This window comes from Clarias gariepinus, chromosome 23 (genome assembly GCF_024256425.1).
Source record: "Clarias gariepinus isolate MV-2021 ecotype Netherlands chromosome 23, CGAR_prim_01v2, whole genome shotgun sequence".
NCBI classification, from domain to species: domain Eukaryota; kingdom Metazoa; phylum Chordata; class Actinopteri; order Siluriformes; family Clariidae; genus Clarias; species Clarias gariepinus.
Genome location: NC_071122.1, coordinates 11,100,055 through 11,118,920, shown reverse-complemented (window position 1 = coordinate 11,118,920; position 18,866 = coordinate 11,100,055). Strand labels below are relative to the sequence as shown.

Genomic DNA, 18,866 nt, shown 5'->3' with positions numbered 1-18,866 from the left:
TTGTCCCTGAGAAAACTTACACCTGCATGACCAGAGAATTGCATCCAAATCTGCGTCATTAACTAAGTGGAAGGATGTAACAGCTGGCGATGCAGGAAGAGGAAGATATGGAAGGCCATATGTGCCAGAAACACCTACCCGGCTTTCACCCATTGTTTTATAATAATAAGTTATTGATAAATGTTAAAGTTATTATAATATTTCCCCCTTTTTCACATTTTAATATACTCCTCTTTTAAATATGCCTAGAAGTAAAATTTTTAAAGAAGATTTAGATTTTAAAAAAAGACTGGATTGTTGGTCAATCTGAGGATGGACTGTTCCAGAAACAAGTAGCTACAGGAATCATTTCTACCATTAGCAGAATTATTGATCAATTTTAAATAAAATGTAACAGATTTTGATGTATACATAACATTTAGCCATTGGATAGAATTAGAATTAATATATATAATTTGCAGTACGTGTGCTTTATTTATTAAGGAGAAAAGAGGGTGAGGTTAGCCCTGCTAGCCAATTTACATGAGAAATCCATGACAATGACCGTGCAATTTTGTACTAATTGAACCACACATACATTTTTAAGTAAGTCTTTTTCTTAAATGATGCATGTTATTTTGAAGCAATTATTAATTTATCTCAAAATTGAAATGCAAGACACTCACTTGCTTATTTTTAGAACATGTAATTTTGTACGAAAAGATCATTTAACCAAGGCTAGCATCACTCATCCATCATTGACAGAATTAATGTTGACCTTGTAGAGGGTTTTCTTAAACTGGAATTAAATAGGCAGGAATGAGTTACAGTCTCAATGTATATCAGTGTCTGTGAAATTAGCTTTCCATGAGCAGCTAACATTTAGCAGGTGGACAGACGTTAGTGATTCTGTTCACTTTTAAATTATTTTCGTTATATACAACACTTTTTTTTTCACGCAACTAAATACAGTTTTGATGTTTGTTTCCAGCATACTCAAAGCATGTACCCACTTCATGTAATGTAGATCTTGTAGTGAGAATGGTTGAGGTTACACTGCGTAGAACGTTCTTCCAGTTTTTTGACCCCTTTCCCTTTCCATATTGGGTATTTTCGAGTCGGCCCGCACGTGCCGGTTGTTTATAGCTGCTGGCTAAGAGCGAGATTTGGAAAAGAGACACGCGCGTCATCTTCGCTTCTAACCGGCGCCACAGAAAGCGGAATAACCAGTTCATTAATCCAGAATTCAGCCAAGAAGAAGAAGAAAAAGGGAAAGATATATAACATATAGTTTGGTAAGTTATAAAAAAATAAATACAGCACTTATTTATCTTATATATATATATATATATATATATATATATATATATATATATATACACACACACACACACACACACACATACAGTATATTAGATATGTGTGTTTTGGTTATAATTATTCTCATGATGATAAAAAAGGTTAAAACTTTAATATAAACTTAATATAAAGTCATTACGTTTCTTAAAAAAAAAAATTCGAATTGTGTGTACACTTTAAGCCTACGTTGCAAACATTGACGTTAAGTCAAACAATAAATGGTGTTTGTTTGTGGTCAGGAATATCCTCTAATTGTGTTCTTTTCCTGTTATGGGGTTTTACGTCCATCCACGTAACTTACTGTTCTTGTTTGGGAATTGTTTGTCCGCATCTCTGTACGTAAAACGTGCCCAAAATTGTAGAAAATAACCTACCTATATTTGTCCTCAGTCCTCAGTTATAGTCAGTGTTGTGTATTTTAAACAATTTTCTACCTTTGTGTATCTTTTTTTTTTTTTTTTTAGCTAATTCATTATACATAACTCATCTTAAGGATTACTGCTTCTTCGAAATAACTTTTTTTGTTGCAAATTTTCCGATTGTATAGTAAAGGATCATTTATTTTCTTACCCTATTATTATAAGATTAACATAGTCCAGTGCTCTTGCCTCTTGACACCCAACGTGTCATGTTTCTAGGAAAAAAAACTAAACAAGCATTGAGTAACTACTCAAATGAATTCAGTTAAGTAATTGACCAGATTTTTTTTTTTTTTAAGAATTTAACTTATCTTAAAAGGGGCATGACTCTAACCTGGGCTCAGTTCGTTTCTGTGAGGATGTTTAGCATGTTCCCACGCCAGTATTCCTGGGATAAGCTCCAGATGCACTGCTTCCCACCAGCATAAAGCAACTGAAGATGAATGAATGTAATCTCATACAATACCATTTCTCCTGATTTTTTATTTTTTTTATCTTTGTAAGTACATTTTTGCTCACAATTATTTTACCTGATAAGGATGACGATGAGTTTGGGGATTTAAAATGATTTAAGATATTACGCTACGTGTGAAAATGCGACTTGATGGAGCAATTTAGTATGTAGGCTATTAACATTTCCAATTATCAGTTTATTTATTTAATTATAAGTTTTTTTTTTTGTTTTTTTTTACTTTAGAACAATTTGGCATACCAACATTTGTAAATTAATCTTTAAGTAACGCAATCACTATGAAAGGAAAATGCATCATTGGACTACTGGACGTTGCATCTATGGGTTCTCTAAAAAAAAGAATCCTTGAAAAGAGTTCTTTACAGCAAGAATCAACTGTAATGGGTTTTAGGTCATTGCTGGTCACGTAGCTGCTCAACTGGTTGACCAAAAAAAACAAAAAAAAAAACAAATACCATCTGAATTGTTCTTTTATCGTCTGGGTATATATTTTTCACAATTATTCATAGGGCTTGCGCAGCTACGTTTTGGAGATTTATGATCCTTATCAGACTTTTAATATTGTTGATTAATAACTTTGTTTTCCTGGCAAGTTCCTTTGTTTAACCTACAGATGATTGGGACATATTCTGCTTCAATTAGTTTTTTTTTTCTGCTCAGATATCAGATTCAAATCACCAATTAATTCAGGCTTAGTAGGCATTTAAGAGCATGAAAATAATAATACTAATCATAAACTCCTGAACTCTGACTCTGGGTCTCCAGGACTGATTGTTTATTAGACACATTTGCACTTTCTTTTTTTGGGAAGTGTCCCTTTTGGCAACCTGGAGGATTTTCCCTCTGTGATGGACAGAATTGAGGTATAAAATTGAGTAGGGCCTTCTGTTTTTTATTTAAACTTTGATAATAAAACCCATCTGTATGCATAAAACTAAGAATATTACAGCACAGTACAGCAAAGTTAAAACATTCAGTTGGCACTTGCTTTTATCCAAAATGACTTACACATACAGTACGACAGAAGACAGTTCTACTCCAGAGACAAAAAGTTATAGAAGAACAACCCAACAGTTGCTGTGTGATGGTCTTGGGATTTAAACTCACAATTTTCACAAGCATAAATAAAAATATTTGAAGATTCTTGAAAATGTAAAGATTGAAAAAAAAAGTCCAGTCTTTATCTTTCCAGGTTGGGTGAGTTTGTGCCCACTATAGTCTCAGGTTCCTGTGGTAGCCCATCTGCCTCAGGGTTTAATGAGGTATGTTTTCAGAAATGCTTTTCTGCTTACTATGGTTGTAAAAAGGCCTTGAGGTACTATAACCTTTATCTGACCTCTCTTATAAGCAATTTGCTGCTTTTCACAAAACTTTGTTTTTTTGTTTGTTTGTTTTCTCGAGCATCCTATGTAAACTCTGTTAACTGTTGTTTGCAAAAATCTCATAGGATCTTGAGTTTCTGAAATACTTAAGCCAGCCAATCTGGCACAAAAACACTAAAAAGGTCACTAAGATCACATTTTTCCCATCCTGATGTTTGATGCAAACATTTAAGCTCTTGACTTGTACTTTGCATGATGTTGTGCATCACACCACTGCAAAAGGATGCACAATAGAACCAGAAAGTCAGGGGCACTGGTTGCCAAAAAAAAGGTTTTGGCGACTGTTGACAACAACAACAAAAACATAAAACAAGCACAGCAACAAAACAAAATAAAAAACAACAACAAAATAAAACAAGCACGGCTTGGTTGCTAGTTTGTTCTCATATTTTATTACAGAAACAAAGATCAATGATTATTTAGTTAGTTGTTGGCCTAAATAATAAGATTTTTGGATAAAATTCAGGAATTACATGCCCAAGTTGTACTATTTAAAAAAAAAATTTTTTTAGAGTAGTCATAAAATATTAATTCTATGAGATAACATGTGAAATTATGGAGTATTAAAGAAAACAAATCTAATCTGTTTTATATTTTAACACTTTTAACAGTATTCCAGATGAAGATTAGCACATTCTTGGCATCTTCTAAACCAGCTTCATAAGGAAGCCAAAACTTCTTGAAGTTAAAGGCCAAGCTTGTGTTGGCTGTTTCTTCTAACTTCTAAATGGAACCTACTTTCTTGGGGAAAACATTTAATTTTGACATTAAATCTACTTTTCAAGTACAATTGAATCCAGAAAATCCTTATCAAAATGTTTGTAAAAAATAGATCTTTAGTCTAGTGTGTTAAGCTTTTGAGATTAGTGTACATACTGTACATATTTATGGAACGTTAACTGTCCTGTGATTGTTAAAGAGGTAAACAGGGGATCAAAATAATAAGACAACATTGTGTGATTGTGCAGCATAAGTGTTACTGGCACCATGTCAGTCATCCCTATTGAAAAAGCGAAGTGACTAAGCTTTTTGGTATGTCAGTGTTTCTTGAACACAGAGCCCTTTAGCAGCTTAAAAAAAAGAACAAAATGCTCTATTTGTCAAATGGATCTAGTTTGGTTCTGATTTTCCCCGTACACTTTGGTTTTAGAGTCAGAGGTCCCAGGGCTAACTGGACGAGAACTCTCTCACACAAAGGTATTTAGTTGTGTTCAGGATAACAGTTGAGTTAGTAAAAGGAAAAAATAAATCTTTTTCGACTTTGTCTCCTGCACCACATCTGATATCGCGGCTACGCTTTGTACTCGCACATGTCCCTGTCTCATGCTGGAGTGCCTCTGATTTATTCAAGTTCAGATCTGGTACTGCTTAGCTTAAAATCTGATAGATTATTGGCTGTTTGATCTGTAATGTTCCAAAAGGGTCACGGTGCTCTTTTACATGGGTTTAGTCAATTGTTTTTTTTCCCCTTCAATGGTAGAAAAGGCTTTTTTAAATTACATAATATACTGTAGAAGTTGTGTAGTATGTTATAATGATGATATAACCTACAAAATGGGAATTGGTGTTGATATAGCTTTGCTTCTAACAATATAAGCAAAAAAACATGATAGTGTTTGCCGTGGAAACGACAGTTGTTTGTCATCACTAAAAGTTTAGTACTGAAAGATAAAACATACATTTTATATATAAAGTCGAATGGAATTCCTGCAAAGCAATTTAAATTCTGTTATTGCTAAAATAATAACACCCTGTGTTCAAATCTAAAGTTTCCATTACACATTTTTAAAAGTGACAAACAATATACATAAATATTGTGAACACTTCAAATAGTCATACTTGCACATTACAATTTGTTTCAACTGCCCTAATATCTACAGTATATGCAAGAACAGACCCTACAGTGAATACACAAATTAGTGATTAGTGTAGTACAGATCGTAGCACAGTATTAATAATCATACTGCCAGGATTTGTAGTGCATTGAAGTCATAATGCTCCTAAATAGTTGAGGAACTGGTTTCTAAAAACCCGGGTTGCTACCGCTCCAGAATGATGAAACTGGCCAAGAGTTTATTGAACCTGAAGAAAACCATAGCTATCTGTGGCAAGGAGTTTAAGAGGAAGTGTTTGTTTTGGCCTTCTGGGTGGGAATTATGAGCGTCGTCTCTCCCACATCAATAAGAGCGACACTTGCCAGTTGTGTCAGCTATATATGTTTCAGAGAAAGCATGTGTTAGCCTTCACTCTTTTAGACTGGTAACAGCCGCACAATAGGGAAGACATAACCTGTCTGCGGGAATTGTTTCAGACTAAATTAAGAGAGAATTGAGTCAAAAACTGCCCTTGGCAGTTTTGTTATGATTCATTGATATGTTTAAGTCCCCAGTGCATGAGGCCCTGTTAAACTATGAGATATTTCTTCTAGCAGCTGCGGTGTATTATTTCTAATAATCTTAATTTATCTAAGGGGATACATATCAAGCTGATGAGCTGACCTCTTTAAGCTTTAAGGTGTATTTATGGTAGGTTTACAGCTAAATAATTCAGCCCATGTCTCCTTAGTCCTCAAGTATGACGTCACGTTTTATGTCAGCCAAGCATGAGATCGACAAAGTTGTTTTTACTGTGGCCGAGGAAGAGGGTCAGTGTACAGTCTGACAATGAGGGTTCTCTGTGACTTGAGGTCAAGTTTCAGGATGTGGCTCTCAGAAATTGGTTTCTCTCATATTGTTTATATTAAAGGGTCCTGTTACCACGCAACGCTACATGATTCATAATGAGATTCCACTTCAGCCTCTTGCACCATGAGCTGACTTGTGGGTCTGGAAGTGCAGAGGCTGTAAAGAATTTTCACAAGGAATTTTTATTTCTCTTTGATTCTGCAGATTGTTCCAGGACAAACAGAACAGGCAAGCATGTAATGTCATATTGCCATGACTGCTTTTATTGAGCGGGCGTGAATTTGAGGCGCAGGATTTTAAGCATGCCTTGATTCTGTCTGTTTATGAGAATAGAGGTGCGAATTTCTTGTTTGAGAGATTCAGTTCATCCAACATAAAATGTCGGACATGGGGTTGTAGAGATGTAAGCAAGAACACATGAAGGGCTGGACTTTGCATTTATAGAAAAAACTAATTTGTTCCTTTGTGAAATTAAAATGGCAACGTAATTAAATAATAGTTTCTAATTGCACTATAGTCCTAATAGTCAAGAGATTTTTACCACAGGCAAAAAAATATTGTATTGTATTCTTATAACTTTAAAATACTGTATACTGTATGTACTGGATAATTTGTTATTTTATTGTTTGTTATTTTATTTCTATTTTATTAAAACTTAAGGTACATACGTTTGGTAAAATGCACATATATGTATATACTTACTCTGCTAAACCTATGTAAGAAGGTTATTTCTGAAGGTTAGACCTGATCTTTAGCAGTTTATAGAAATGAAGCCCATGTACATTATGTCATTGTATAACTATGTCATATTTCCTAACTATAATCATTTGTTTACCCTCAGAGCTCTACTTTGATTTCTCAGTTGTGCTTCATTTTCCTGTTCACACAAGCTGCGTGCAACAATGACATTAATCTGAGTCAATAATTTCACTTTATCAAACACCCACCCAGAGATTTTTCCCTTCAGGGTGCTCATAGTCAGGGTGTTGGTCAGTAATCATTCTGCTCGCCGGCCCAGGACTGCGGAAGCTATTAACTACAGTCTGTGGGAAACAAAGCCAGCATTGGAAGGTGAAAAAACATTAGCGAATGGACGCTATGTGCAGAACCATTGTGAAGGTTCTATTGTAGTTATTGTTGGTCAGTTGTCTGTAAAGTATTTTTTTGTTCCTTCCTCCCCTGCTGTTTCCTGTGTGTGGAGGAGTGGACGAAGGATAGAAAAAGAGATAGAGGAGAGCAGAGACCACCCAAAATTAATAGCACTGGTGTCCTGATTTCATACACATTATCTCTGGTTTGAAAATGTGAATGTGAAAAATTCTAAATGGGGCGGATATTATCAATAAAAAAAATAAATATATATATATATCAAAAGTTTTTGTATTCTTACATTTTTTTTAACTTGGCCAAGTGGATGGAAATAATGATTGCCCTGATGGACATGCACACAAATTAATAGTAGTCATGCAGTTTCTAGAAGTAAATAAACTCATTCATCTTTTGCCTGACAGCTGAATTACATGCAATTTGTTGTAACTATAGCTGTTGGAGGCAATTCCAGTGATGCAGATGTAATGTGAGCTCACCTGCATAAGGTTTGCATCAACAAGACCAGGCATATGTGCTCTTGTAATCTTTCATGGATGCAGACCAGTGCACAGGGAACAGATTTAGCACATCTATTAGGAGATTTTTTTTCTTTATATATGTTATAGAGCTAAAAATTTATAAACTCGACATTACATTTTCTGTGGACAATGCAGTTTTTTGCACAAAATTAAAGTATAATACATTATGGTGACATTTTAATGTAATCAATCAATTACACCAAGCATTCTAGACTTCTTAATATTTAAAAAGCTTCATAAAGTCGAAATATTTGTGATACGTAGCAGCATATAATAAAACAAAGCCCATACATTAAATTGAAACAAATTAAACATTGCTACTTAAACATTCCCTCTCATTGAATGTGACATCCTGTCTCCTCTAAATTCTGCATATGCGCAGTGCAAACCAATCTTGTTCTCCGGAAAGCAGATAGGAAAGGAGGTAACATTCTTGAAATTTTATCCTAACTATTTATTTCTCCTAAACACTAGGCTAGAATTAATACTATTACTAATTAATAATACTAATACTAGTGTACATGTCCATTTTACTATTTTACTCTCAGTCTTTATTGGCGGACTACAACCCAACTTGGTGCGTACCGCCACTTACAGTAATTTAGCTTACTGTATTGGAGTTCGGGACAGTGCTATTAATGTGAAAGCTGACTGACGGGGGGAGTGAGGGGTGGTTTGGGGCGATCGCACTTGGGCTCAATAAGAAAAATGGAGAAAAAGAGAAAGTGTTTATGTTTGTATCTATATTATCTAGACCTCTGTTGCTACTTTTGATTTAAGATAAGAAGAGCATCTTTTTTCAGTCAGGAGACAGAAGTAGGGATGCAACGAATCACAAAATCCACCGTTCAGATTGTATCACGGTTTTTAGTCTTGGATCAGATCATGATACGTTTTTTTCAGAATCAGTAAAAAATAGATAGACGAATATATATATATATATATATATATATATATATATATATATATATATACTGTATATATATATATATATTAGTTGTTGTTAAACATTAAAGTACAGTTGAAGCAGTGAATTTTTGCCTATTGTCCGGTGGCAATAGGAAGCATGATGCTTCTTCTTTTGATGTGGAATTTTTTAATTCATTGATGTTCATAGGTACTTATTTTCTTTCTTTGGACAATATGGAATAAAAAAATAATACTAGTGATACATTTCATAACCTTGGTAATAAAAATAGGCAAATTTTAGTGCATATATATAATATACAGTAAATATATGCCATGACTTCATGTACAGATGTTATTATTTGTTCTGATTCGATTGTGGATGGGTTTTCAGCGTTGCATAGGGAGATTTTGTTGGCATGAGCGTCTATCAGAACAAAGCATGCGGGCGAGAAAGTTTAAATATGAAAAAATATGTTAATTTGTGCAAAAAAAGTTATAATAATAAAAAGTTTTTTTTTGTGTGTGTAGAAATGGGCCCAAATATAACACCATACAATATACAATAATATTTTTTACATTATGTGACATTTCAGATTGAATTTCTCAGCAGGATGAATCAGGATAATATGCTTGCTCCTTTGTTTTTATTTTCCCTGCCTATCCTTGCTTAAAGGCACAGAATAAAAGATCCAGTGTTGTCTGTATATTAAGTTTACCTATAGCTTTAGGCTGACAATAGTGTGAAAAGAATGTGTTAACTAACTGCCAACTTGTCTGTCACACTCAGGATTGTGATAGGTGTGCTAGAACACATAAAAGGTGAGAAAGTTCAAGTCAGGATTGATAGTTGTTCTTTGTATGGGAATGAATGCCTGTCTCTGATTAGTATTCTCTGTTTTACTTTACAGTGAGTGATGACAGAAAGAATGCATTCTTTCGTTTGCTCTGGAGAGGTAGATGAGGCAGTTTCATATTTGTTAGAAATATAGGAAGCTCTTTCTGCCATCTGAACCAAACATAAACTGTTTAATGTTAACATTTGGCATCAATTCTGATGCTGTAAGCATACATTTGTGCATTGAAATGATTATCAAAATGTCTTAACGTAAAACATGATGCTATTTCACAAGCCTTTTGAAGGAAGCTATTGTTAAAGATGTATTTATGTGATCTCAACAGTGCTTGTACTTATAACAACAGACAAACAATAAAAGGTGGGAACATCAGATGTTTAGTTTCTGATCCTTAGTAGATAAAGTGTAGTTCTCTCACGCAATAAGGGCACAAAGAATTGACTCATATTCTTTATTCATAACTACACAAACTATGACTTTTTTTATTGCATGTGAATGCAATATTGATTGTGGACAATAACAATTATATGCCTATAACAATATAGTGTAGTTTATGTAGTGCCTACACACTTTAGTTTAGGTCCTTTAGTTTATGCTGCTAGTTTCCAAAATTAGTTACTCTTTATCTAAAAGTTTTTATGACTGCAGATCTAAAGGTGCTCATTTAAATCTAATGGCCATTTGTAACTTTCTGTCACTGTCACGTGTCTTGCTCCGTTATTTGGCAAGACAGCAACGTCTTTCCTGGCAAGCTCCTCAATAGACTATTGTATTGCTCCTCTATTATCGTAATTAATTGCTCCTTATCTCCATCACGTCAACAATAACAGAGCTTTACCCAGCAGTCCACTTCCTCCCCAGCATGCATCTGAGTAAACGTGCTGGCTGGCGCCAACCTCAGGATGACTGGCTGGAAGTCCATATGGGGCAGACAAAGGCGGGTTTCCTCTTTACACACCCAACCAGTTGTAGATCTGAAGGACGGCAACAGAGATGGCAGCGAGATGCTGTATTTGCTGTAATCATCTCCAAACATTTTACCACTTCGCGTTTCAGAGAAGCTCCAAGAGATTATTTCCTCTGCAAAAAACAAAACAAAAATACTTATTGATGATGTTATGCGGAAATACACTTGACGTAAAAACAGGCTATTTTTGTTTTCCATTGTTCTTAGTTTCGAGCAGCTCTGCTGGTAGGTGTAGATTTTGCAACTGTTAGTTCTTGGAGTACATTAATTTCAGGTTGTAATGGAGTAGCACTTGTTACTTGTTACAAGGTCAGTTACAAGGTTCCTGACATTATGATTACAGTATTTAGACTTGTGCTCGAAACAAACACAGAAACATTACTCTTGATAGCCAAATGATTGTCAAGGCTTTCGATAAATTACTTGAATCCTTTCCTTTATTTGTGAAGCTCTTGCTGCAAAGTCTTACTGCAAAATTTAAACTCATGTGGAGTACAGGGATCAGATTGTATTATGTGATAATCTTACCATCTGTGTTGCTGAGAGCTTTTTTGGACTATCATTGTACAGTAAAATGCCAGACTTATTCCCAGGACTTCATTGCAAAGAAAACTTACTAGGTTCAATAAATGAAAATGTCCTTAAACATGTGTGCACCATTTTCTATAAGATACTGCATATATATCCTATAGTGATGGGTAAATATTGTCTTGTCATGACCCTCACTTTGGACCCCGGAAAACTTTTTGCTTAGATGTAATCATTGATTGCTTTTTAGACAGTAGTAATGAAAGTGTAGGGAGAGATGGAAGGATGGTGCTACACCTGGCACAAAGCTCCCCATTGGACTGGATGGGAGTGCCAGAATGACCTCTAAACTCTCCAGGGAGCCTTGCCTCCCAATGTGAAGCTTTCACTGTGTTTTCTCTCAATCTAAAATAACTGGTACTGGAATTTCTCAGGCCAAAAGGGCCAAGATAAATCTGCTGAAGATTATGGGGAAGTATGCATCGTACAAACTTATGAGCAGAGATAAAAACCTATTGTCAGGCGTTTGATTTTTGTCCCTGATTTACTTTCCTTCATGTATTATTCTGCGACTCTTCACTTATCAGTTTGCAGCTTGGTGAGGGCCAACAAAGACAAAATAATATTACCAAAGGATTATGCCTGTCTGTTTTATCCTTGTAATATTTCACTCCTCTATGTTGGAGATTACATGCCTTTGTGTAAATCATAGGCATCATGCCAGCATCATGTCATCATATTGATGATCTCAAGTATCATCAAGGAGTTGGCCTCAGTGTAGCATCAGATAGCTTCCAGCTCTCCTGACAAGCCTCTGAAATAATGCAGAGATCAGCAAATTGCTCCCTTGACTTAAGCCAAGGAAGCTACAGGTGACCCTAATTGCTTCCTTGCTTTCTATATATCCTTTTATGTCATCCTGTATATAAACAAAGATTAAATATTTTGCAGACTCTCCAACCAAGCCGCGTATACTGATGACACTGTAATAGCCCGCTGGCATTTTGGTCAATCTTAGCTATAAGTAAATGTCGCCACCAATGCCTTTGGGACCAGATGAAGATGAATAGAGTTCTCTGGAAGTAGTTTTCTGAATTACAGTGAAGGACCTTGTTTTATAATTACGCTTCCCTAGCCCCACAGCAGTTCTGTACGAAAACTGTTTGAATACAGGCATTTTATACAGTATGTACTGCATGTACATGCCACAGAGAGAATGCTTTAAATGTCTTGTCTCGCACCATGTAAAATGGTGTTCAAATGGGGTTTCAACAGACAGGAAAGTGTATAGTGAGACTGTTTTAAACAAACTGGCTCCAATGTCACTCTGAATTAGTGTGGGCTGATCTACTGTTTGAACATCGGACAGACATCTTGCGCTTCCACTTTGGATAATTGTAAATGTGTGTTTTATGTGGGGTGCAACTCCCAAACAGAAATGAGGTCACTTAACCCACCATTGGTGTAATCCTAAATAACTCACCCTATGCCATGTTGTACACATTTATGTTATACATACTTGAAAATACTAAAACAACATTTTAGAAAAAAATTTAATGGTATTTTGAAAAAAAATCATCATTAAACACAGATTGAATGTTATGATGTAATGTCTGTACAATTTTTCATCAGGTAGTATGTTATCATTCTATCCTTTCAATATTTACAGGTTTATTTTGATGTGATTTTAAACATCGTATAAACTGTTTTTCATGTACAGTACAAAGTATCAAAGTTTATCAAAGTTCTTTTTAATTGTTTTATTTCGTCAGACTGAACTGAAAGCTAAAAAATTCCATCCGATTTACCAAGGTAGCACTGTTTTATTTTTCCCCCTCGTATTTATAAGTGTAGGTTGACGAATGTTAATCATTTTTAAGCTTTCAAGTGCTCAGCTCAGCGGATATTGCCCAGAAAACAAGATAAATAAGTTAAAGCTCATGGAGAAATAAAAAGTACAGAATAATGACTAAATGATGAAGGAGCACCCATCATTAAATGTTTGCATTAGTAATCTCTTTATACAACGTATAAAGTTATACCAACTCCAGAGCTCTTGGGATACAAACATTTTTCTAAAACAACTGGTTTCCAAACCAACCTATGTAAATGCTCCTGCAAAATAGTTACAACTATTTTTCTTGGTTGGTAAATGAGGAACGATGTTTCTAAAGAAAACTGTACTTTTTTTATAAGCACTATATTTAGGTCATCTGCTTTGATAGCCCTTTTGTGTATTGTTCGGGCGGTGTTGTGTATAAACTAAGCTAATTCCCTTTGATAGCAGTGTCAAGTCCTTTTTATATGAATTTTGGCAAGGCCACATTTTATTATTTATCCTCACAATAAAGCTAATTGATTTGATGTACAGCAGGTGTTGGGTCTTTTCCATTCAAAGCAGACAAAACAAGCAGAGAGACATTGTGTCCCGAAAAGCTGCCTTTCACTTGTTAGACTCCCCACAGGGAAAGGCAAGCATAGAGCCAGTATTTATCAAGCCTGCGCTCTGATCTAGAGTCAACTTCCTTTTCTGCATCCATAGACAAAACAGACTCTAGAGTGACATTTTTACACCAAAGAGTTTGATTTATTTGCTTGCCGGCTGTCTAAGCAGGTGACACCATGTTTCTGTAAACCTTTATATGTTTTCCTTTTTGAAGTTTTGCCAAGGATCTAATAGGAGGTTCTCATGATCTTTATTCGCCATTATATTTGGCCATTTGCGGTTTTAAACACAAATTATGTCATTCAAAACATACAGTGGTGTCACTCTCAAGTCCAGATAATACTTAATCAGGTTTGCTCGCTCAAAAAACCAAACTTGGTCTGTTTATCTGGAGGAATTCTGTACATTTTGCTCCTTGGCCTTCCTATTACCTTTGAGTCAGTTCGTACAGTTGGAGTACATCTGGCTAGGTACAGTACAACTCCAACGCGTTCTTGCACTGTCTGTGTCATGTCCTGACAATTCTTTGCATACCTTGAAGAATACATTATTCTAATCCTTCCTATTCATTTTATGTGTTGACTCTGACCTCCCTTTATTCCAATTCTTACATTAACCACCAGATCTAAAGACACTGGAGTCTACAGTTTCTGTTTGTTTTAATGCAGTCAGTTGAAATCAGCCTCAAACCTCCATCTTCTGCAGTAGATAAAGACAGTGTCTAAAATATACTTGCGGTGGTGTAATACATACCATGAAAAACAAATTTATATGGCCTTTAACACAATATTTTAATTTATTTGGTAATACTTTTAGTTTCACCATTCACAGATCCAACCTACAAACCTGCAAAAAGATGTTGATGATGAAGTACAAAAAAAGACAACTAAACAGTAGAGCGGTTAAAATAACAAATTAATCACTATGAATGCTTTTTATCGAATTTAGGAAAGTGCTGAAAATTTTTCCATGTTTTGCGCAATTAGTATATAAACTTGTATAAAGTTAGTATGGTTCTTGGGTTGCATTGGGGATTAAGAGTGAGATTGAGCAGACATGTGAGAACTGTCAGGCAGCCAATTTGTGAATCTACACTGACACTGCGCGTACTGCAGATCTATGCTCGATGACGCAGGAGTGTATCAGTCAGAAAAAGGGGGGGTTTCAGATCTTTGGCAATCACAACACAGTTTGTAGGTGTTGGTGTTGTCTGGATAATATATTTTCATCATCTATATTACTGAATATAATTTTTTTTAACATTAATCAAACGACAGATCATCTGGATTTTGTTGTCCTCTCCGTATACCAGTATATATCAGACTAACTGATGATTGCATGACTGCTGCAATGTACATACAGTGGAAATATAAGAACCTCTGAGCCCCCATGTTGATTCATAGATGTGTAATATTTATTCAGTTTTGTTTGCATATTTGCCAAGCTGTAATTTGCTGGCAGAAGAAGTGATTTTAAATTCCATTTTTGATCTGAAACAAAGTATGAAGTGATAGTACATTCACTTTAAATAGAGTTTAACATTTGCTAATGTACGTCAGGTATTATTAAAAGAGTATTAGAAAAAATAGTACAAACTATTTGCTCAGGGGTAATGTGATGTGAACAGTCATGAAGCTCAACAAGAAAATTGATTCATTCCCAGTAACAAGACTACTGTCTGAGCTGTGCTGTTATAGAAGATTAATGAACATGACAAATAAGAATCAGCAATACACTATCACTATGGCAGCAATATAGTAAGATAAAAAAAAGCACGATCCAAAAAGTTACTCATTTGGAAAATTGTTAAGAGAAGAATAGATGAAAAACATCTCTCAGAAGTCAGAAAAGATTATCAGGGAAAGATCTTTATGGATTATGAATATGGTCTGGATTGTAAAAATCACTGGACACTTATTTCTTTAAACAAACCTAATTAACTCGCTGCAATATATCCTAGCAATGGATGGAAATCTTTTGGAAGATATTTGGCATATAGTTTAATTTAACATTTAATTGTATATTTACATAGGTTGTACATTATTGGCTAAATACAGATTTTGTACTTTGTAAATTTCTAACATCTTCTGATGTGTTCATCCTATTGATCTGCCTCCCTTTGTCCCTCACACATCACTGAAAACACATGCATCCTGAGAAACGACTCACACGTCTTTGTCTTATTGTTTCTTGATTTAAATGGCTGGCATAAACAAAAGTTTATGAAGAACTGCTGGAATTTGGTCATAAACATGAAAAGGTAAGTCTCAGACAACGGCCGCTTGTGAAAATGACACATATTGCTCTTGTCAATACGCCTCAATTTTATTAGGCTGGTGACTATGTTTGCGGGGCACAATGAATTCTTGGTTCACACAATGATTCTTCCCATTTGTCTCTCTTTTTTTGCATTAAATTTACAGAAAAGACAGGAGTGTAAGGTGCTAATACATTTTGACTCTGCACTTAATTTTAAAAATACCTCCAGGAAATAATATAGTATCCCTGTATAACTCTGAATTTTGTTAACAATGTAGGAAATCAAATTAAAACAAAGCACTTTTATTAATTCAGCACAATCCACCATAAGACAAAAATGCCTCATGTCCACAGGCCTAAGAGCAACACCTGGATGTTCTCAAAGTCAAAACATCTGAAGTGGACAGCGCATCTGTTTGCCTTCCTAGCTGTTCCATGTGGCCTGATGTTGGTATGCAGAGGTGAGGAATCTGATTCTCCAATTGGCCTTGTGGCCTGGTATGTGAAGGAGTGGAGCTTTCTTTGGCCCACCGCTCACACACTCCAAAACAGACCTGTAACAGAGGTGCTGTTTGTTATTGTAGGAGGTTAGCTCATGAGATCTTTGGGAGTGTCGTCCACAGAACGATCTCTGTAGTCGATCTCTGACGCATTCGTTTTTCCTAAAGATTTTCAAATACACCCAACATTTTTATTTTGTTTGTACGTACAGTACTAGACTGTTCTCCCACTAAACCATAATGAGATGTCAGATTATGCACTGAGGATGGGAGTATAAGTACAGATGTTGACAGCTATAGAAGATAGACCTGTTTATCATTCAGAGCTGAAATATCTTTGTAATCTTTATATCTTTTTGAGCAGGCAATTAAAAGGTTGACAGTCTTTGACAGAAAACATCAGTCTCTGTCCTTCAACTACTGGGACAGTTTTAAACGTTCACACCTTGTTCTCATCAGATAACCTGCCTGACCTGTGGCTTAGGACACGTTTGAATGTAGTGCTGTGTTCCATCAGTCCTAAGAACACGAGTATATGACTAACAGATGTCTTAGAAACCACTGTATCTACAAACTTTTCCACAAATTGCTCTTGGTTTTTAATATTGTAAATAAATGGCATTAATTACCTAAAGTAGCACTTCGTATCTTAATTACTTTGTCAATTCATAACCAGGATCATGATTAGAGGCTTTAAAAAATGTTTTCCATCTGTTTATCTTAAGATGATTTCTGAAACAGGAAACGGATCTGTCAAGTGTCTGAGCCAATCAGTCTGTGTAGTTGGTTTAATTGTTCTTGCTAAGTGAATTGGGATAAACCTGGCCAGATCAGAAAAAGACCATCTATGGAAACTCATCCAAATGCTTGCGTTTGAGCTTTAGCATGAAAAGGACTGGTTTTGAATTAGAAACGGTTTGCCTTCAAAGCCCTCCTGGATATATGTCCGGTGTGCATTAAGCTGCTTTGTGTGTGGAGACCGGGCTGCTTGTTTTCTCGGCTGGTTGAATTCACAGTTGTGTGCTCTCAGGGTGGCAAGCTCAATAAAGAGCACACATTTTCTCCTCAAAGGTTAACACATAATTGAATAGGTTTTGTGTCTTGTTAGCTTTTTGAACTTTTATTGATAAAATTTTGAGTATGTTATGTTTTTATTTGGCAAGAGATGTTGACTATTTTAATGATCCTAATGCTATTGCTATAATGAAAACCACGGGTGTGTCTTTGAAAAATGTCACCAAACAATTGGTTCACCTATAACCATATTATATGTAAAAATATTAACTGACTCCGGGTACGTTGTTAGAGTTGTGTAACCGTCTTGTGCTACACATTATTGGATTTGGTTCTATCAATGTGTTCTTCATTCTGAAAATATTTTGGTTCTGTGCGCACTAATTAATCAGACTAGTAAATATAATTCTGCTGTCAGCCATATTTTACCCTGGGTGATGTGTGTAGGGCAGCAGCTGCTGGAATTCACAAGCATGGTTATTATAGAGCTACCAAATGAAAACCTTTGTTTTGGAAAAGTCAGAAAGAAATAGGGTTTATTTTGTTTTTCTGGTTCTTAGACTGCCAGGCAATTACAGTATCTGCTTGGTTTGGACGCCTGGGTTAGTGGGTTGTCCAGCCAGATAGTGGTTGGGGGTGTACACATGGATTATTTTGAATGTCGTTTAAAAGTCGAATTTTGCACTGTAAGAACATAAGTGCTCAAAGATACTGAAATTTTGTTAATACGGAATTTCTTCTGTGTCACTCAGTATATAGATGAATGTGATGCTAAAGGGCTTAAATGCTTCTACTTTCACTGGGAATTTGAAATTCTGAAATATGGCCAGATCAGGAGTGTTCATTTTATCAATAGGTTTGCTATTTCTGATTAATTGACCTACTTCACGTAAATCCAAAGCGTGGGTTATTACTTAGTAAGCAATCGCAGAAACCCAGCCAAAGTTCCCTCCAGTGCAACCAATCACACTTAAGGAACTGAAGGCACTTATCCATTACACTGAAAGCACCGACACTGCATCAACTCAGAAGCCTTTATCATGTCACTGTCTCAGCCTCTGCATGTGCCTTTTCAGCACTGTGTTCTTTATTGGGAAAAATTCAGTGTGTGTTTGCTCTTGTTATAGGCTGTAGGTTTTACCAGGAAATGTCATAGTAATCCACCACCTTCTAATTGAACCCTATCAAACTCATTCACCGTGGTTGAATTCTTTGAAGTCATGCAAACAGACATTTATGGCATTTGACTGGAAGATTGATAGATAATCCATGGAATCATTTTGCCTATTTGTCGCTCATTTTAGTCTATTGTAATACCTTTGGTTATGTGTTAGATTCTATTTCAGAATGCTGCTGTCTTTCTTTGTTTTTTTTAAATGGGATGCCATATATCCAAGTAAACAAAGTCATAGTGAGGAACCAGCCATAAACCAGATTGTTTAACATTCGACAGTTTTGTCACATGG

The 18,866-nt window shown here is 35.5% G+C and overlaps 1 protein-coding gene across 1 annotated transcript in view; it reads left to right on the top strand.

Moving 5' to 3' along the window:
* The first annotated feature begins 1,145 nt into the window (after positions 1-1,145).
* Positions 1,146-18,866, top strand: part of si:dkey-49n23.1 (semaphorin-3D) — a 51,121-nt gene continuing 33,400 nt past the window's right edge. Inside the window, exon 1 of the mRNA XM_053483861.1 lies at positions 1,146-1,274. The gene's annotated coding sequence lies outside the window, so the exon portion shown is untranslated. The remainder of the gene's footprint in view (positions 1,275-18,866) is intronic.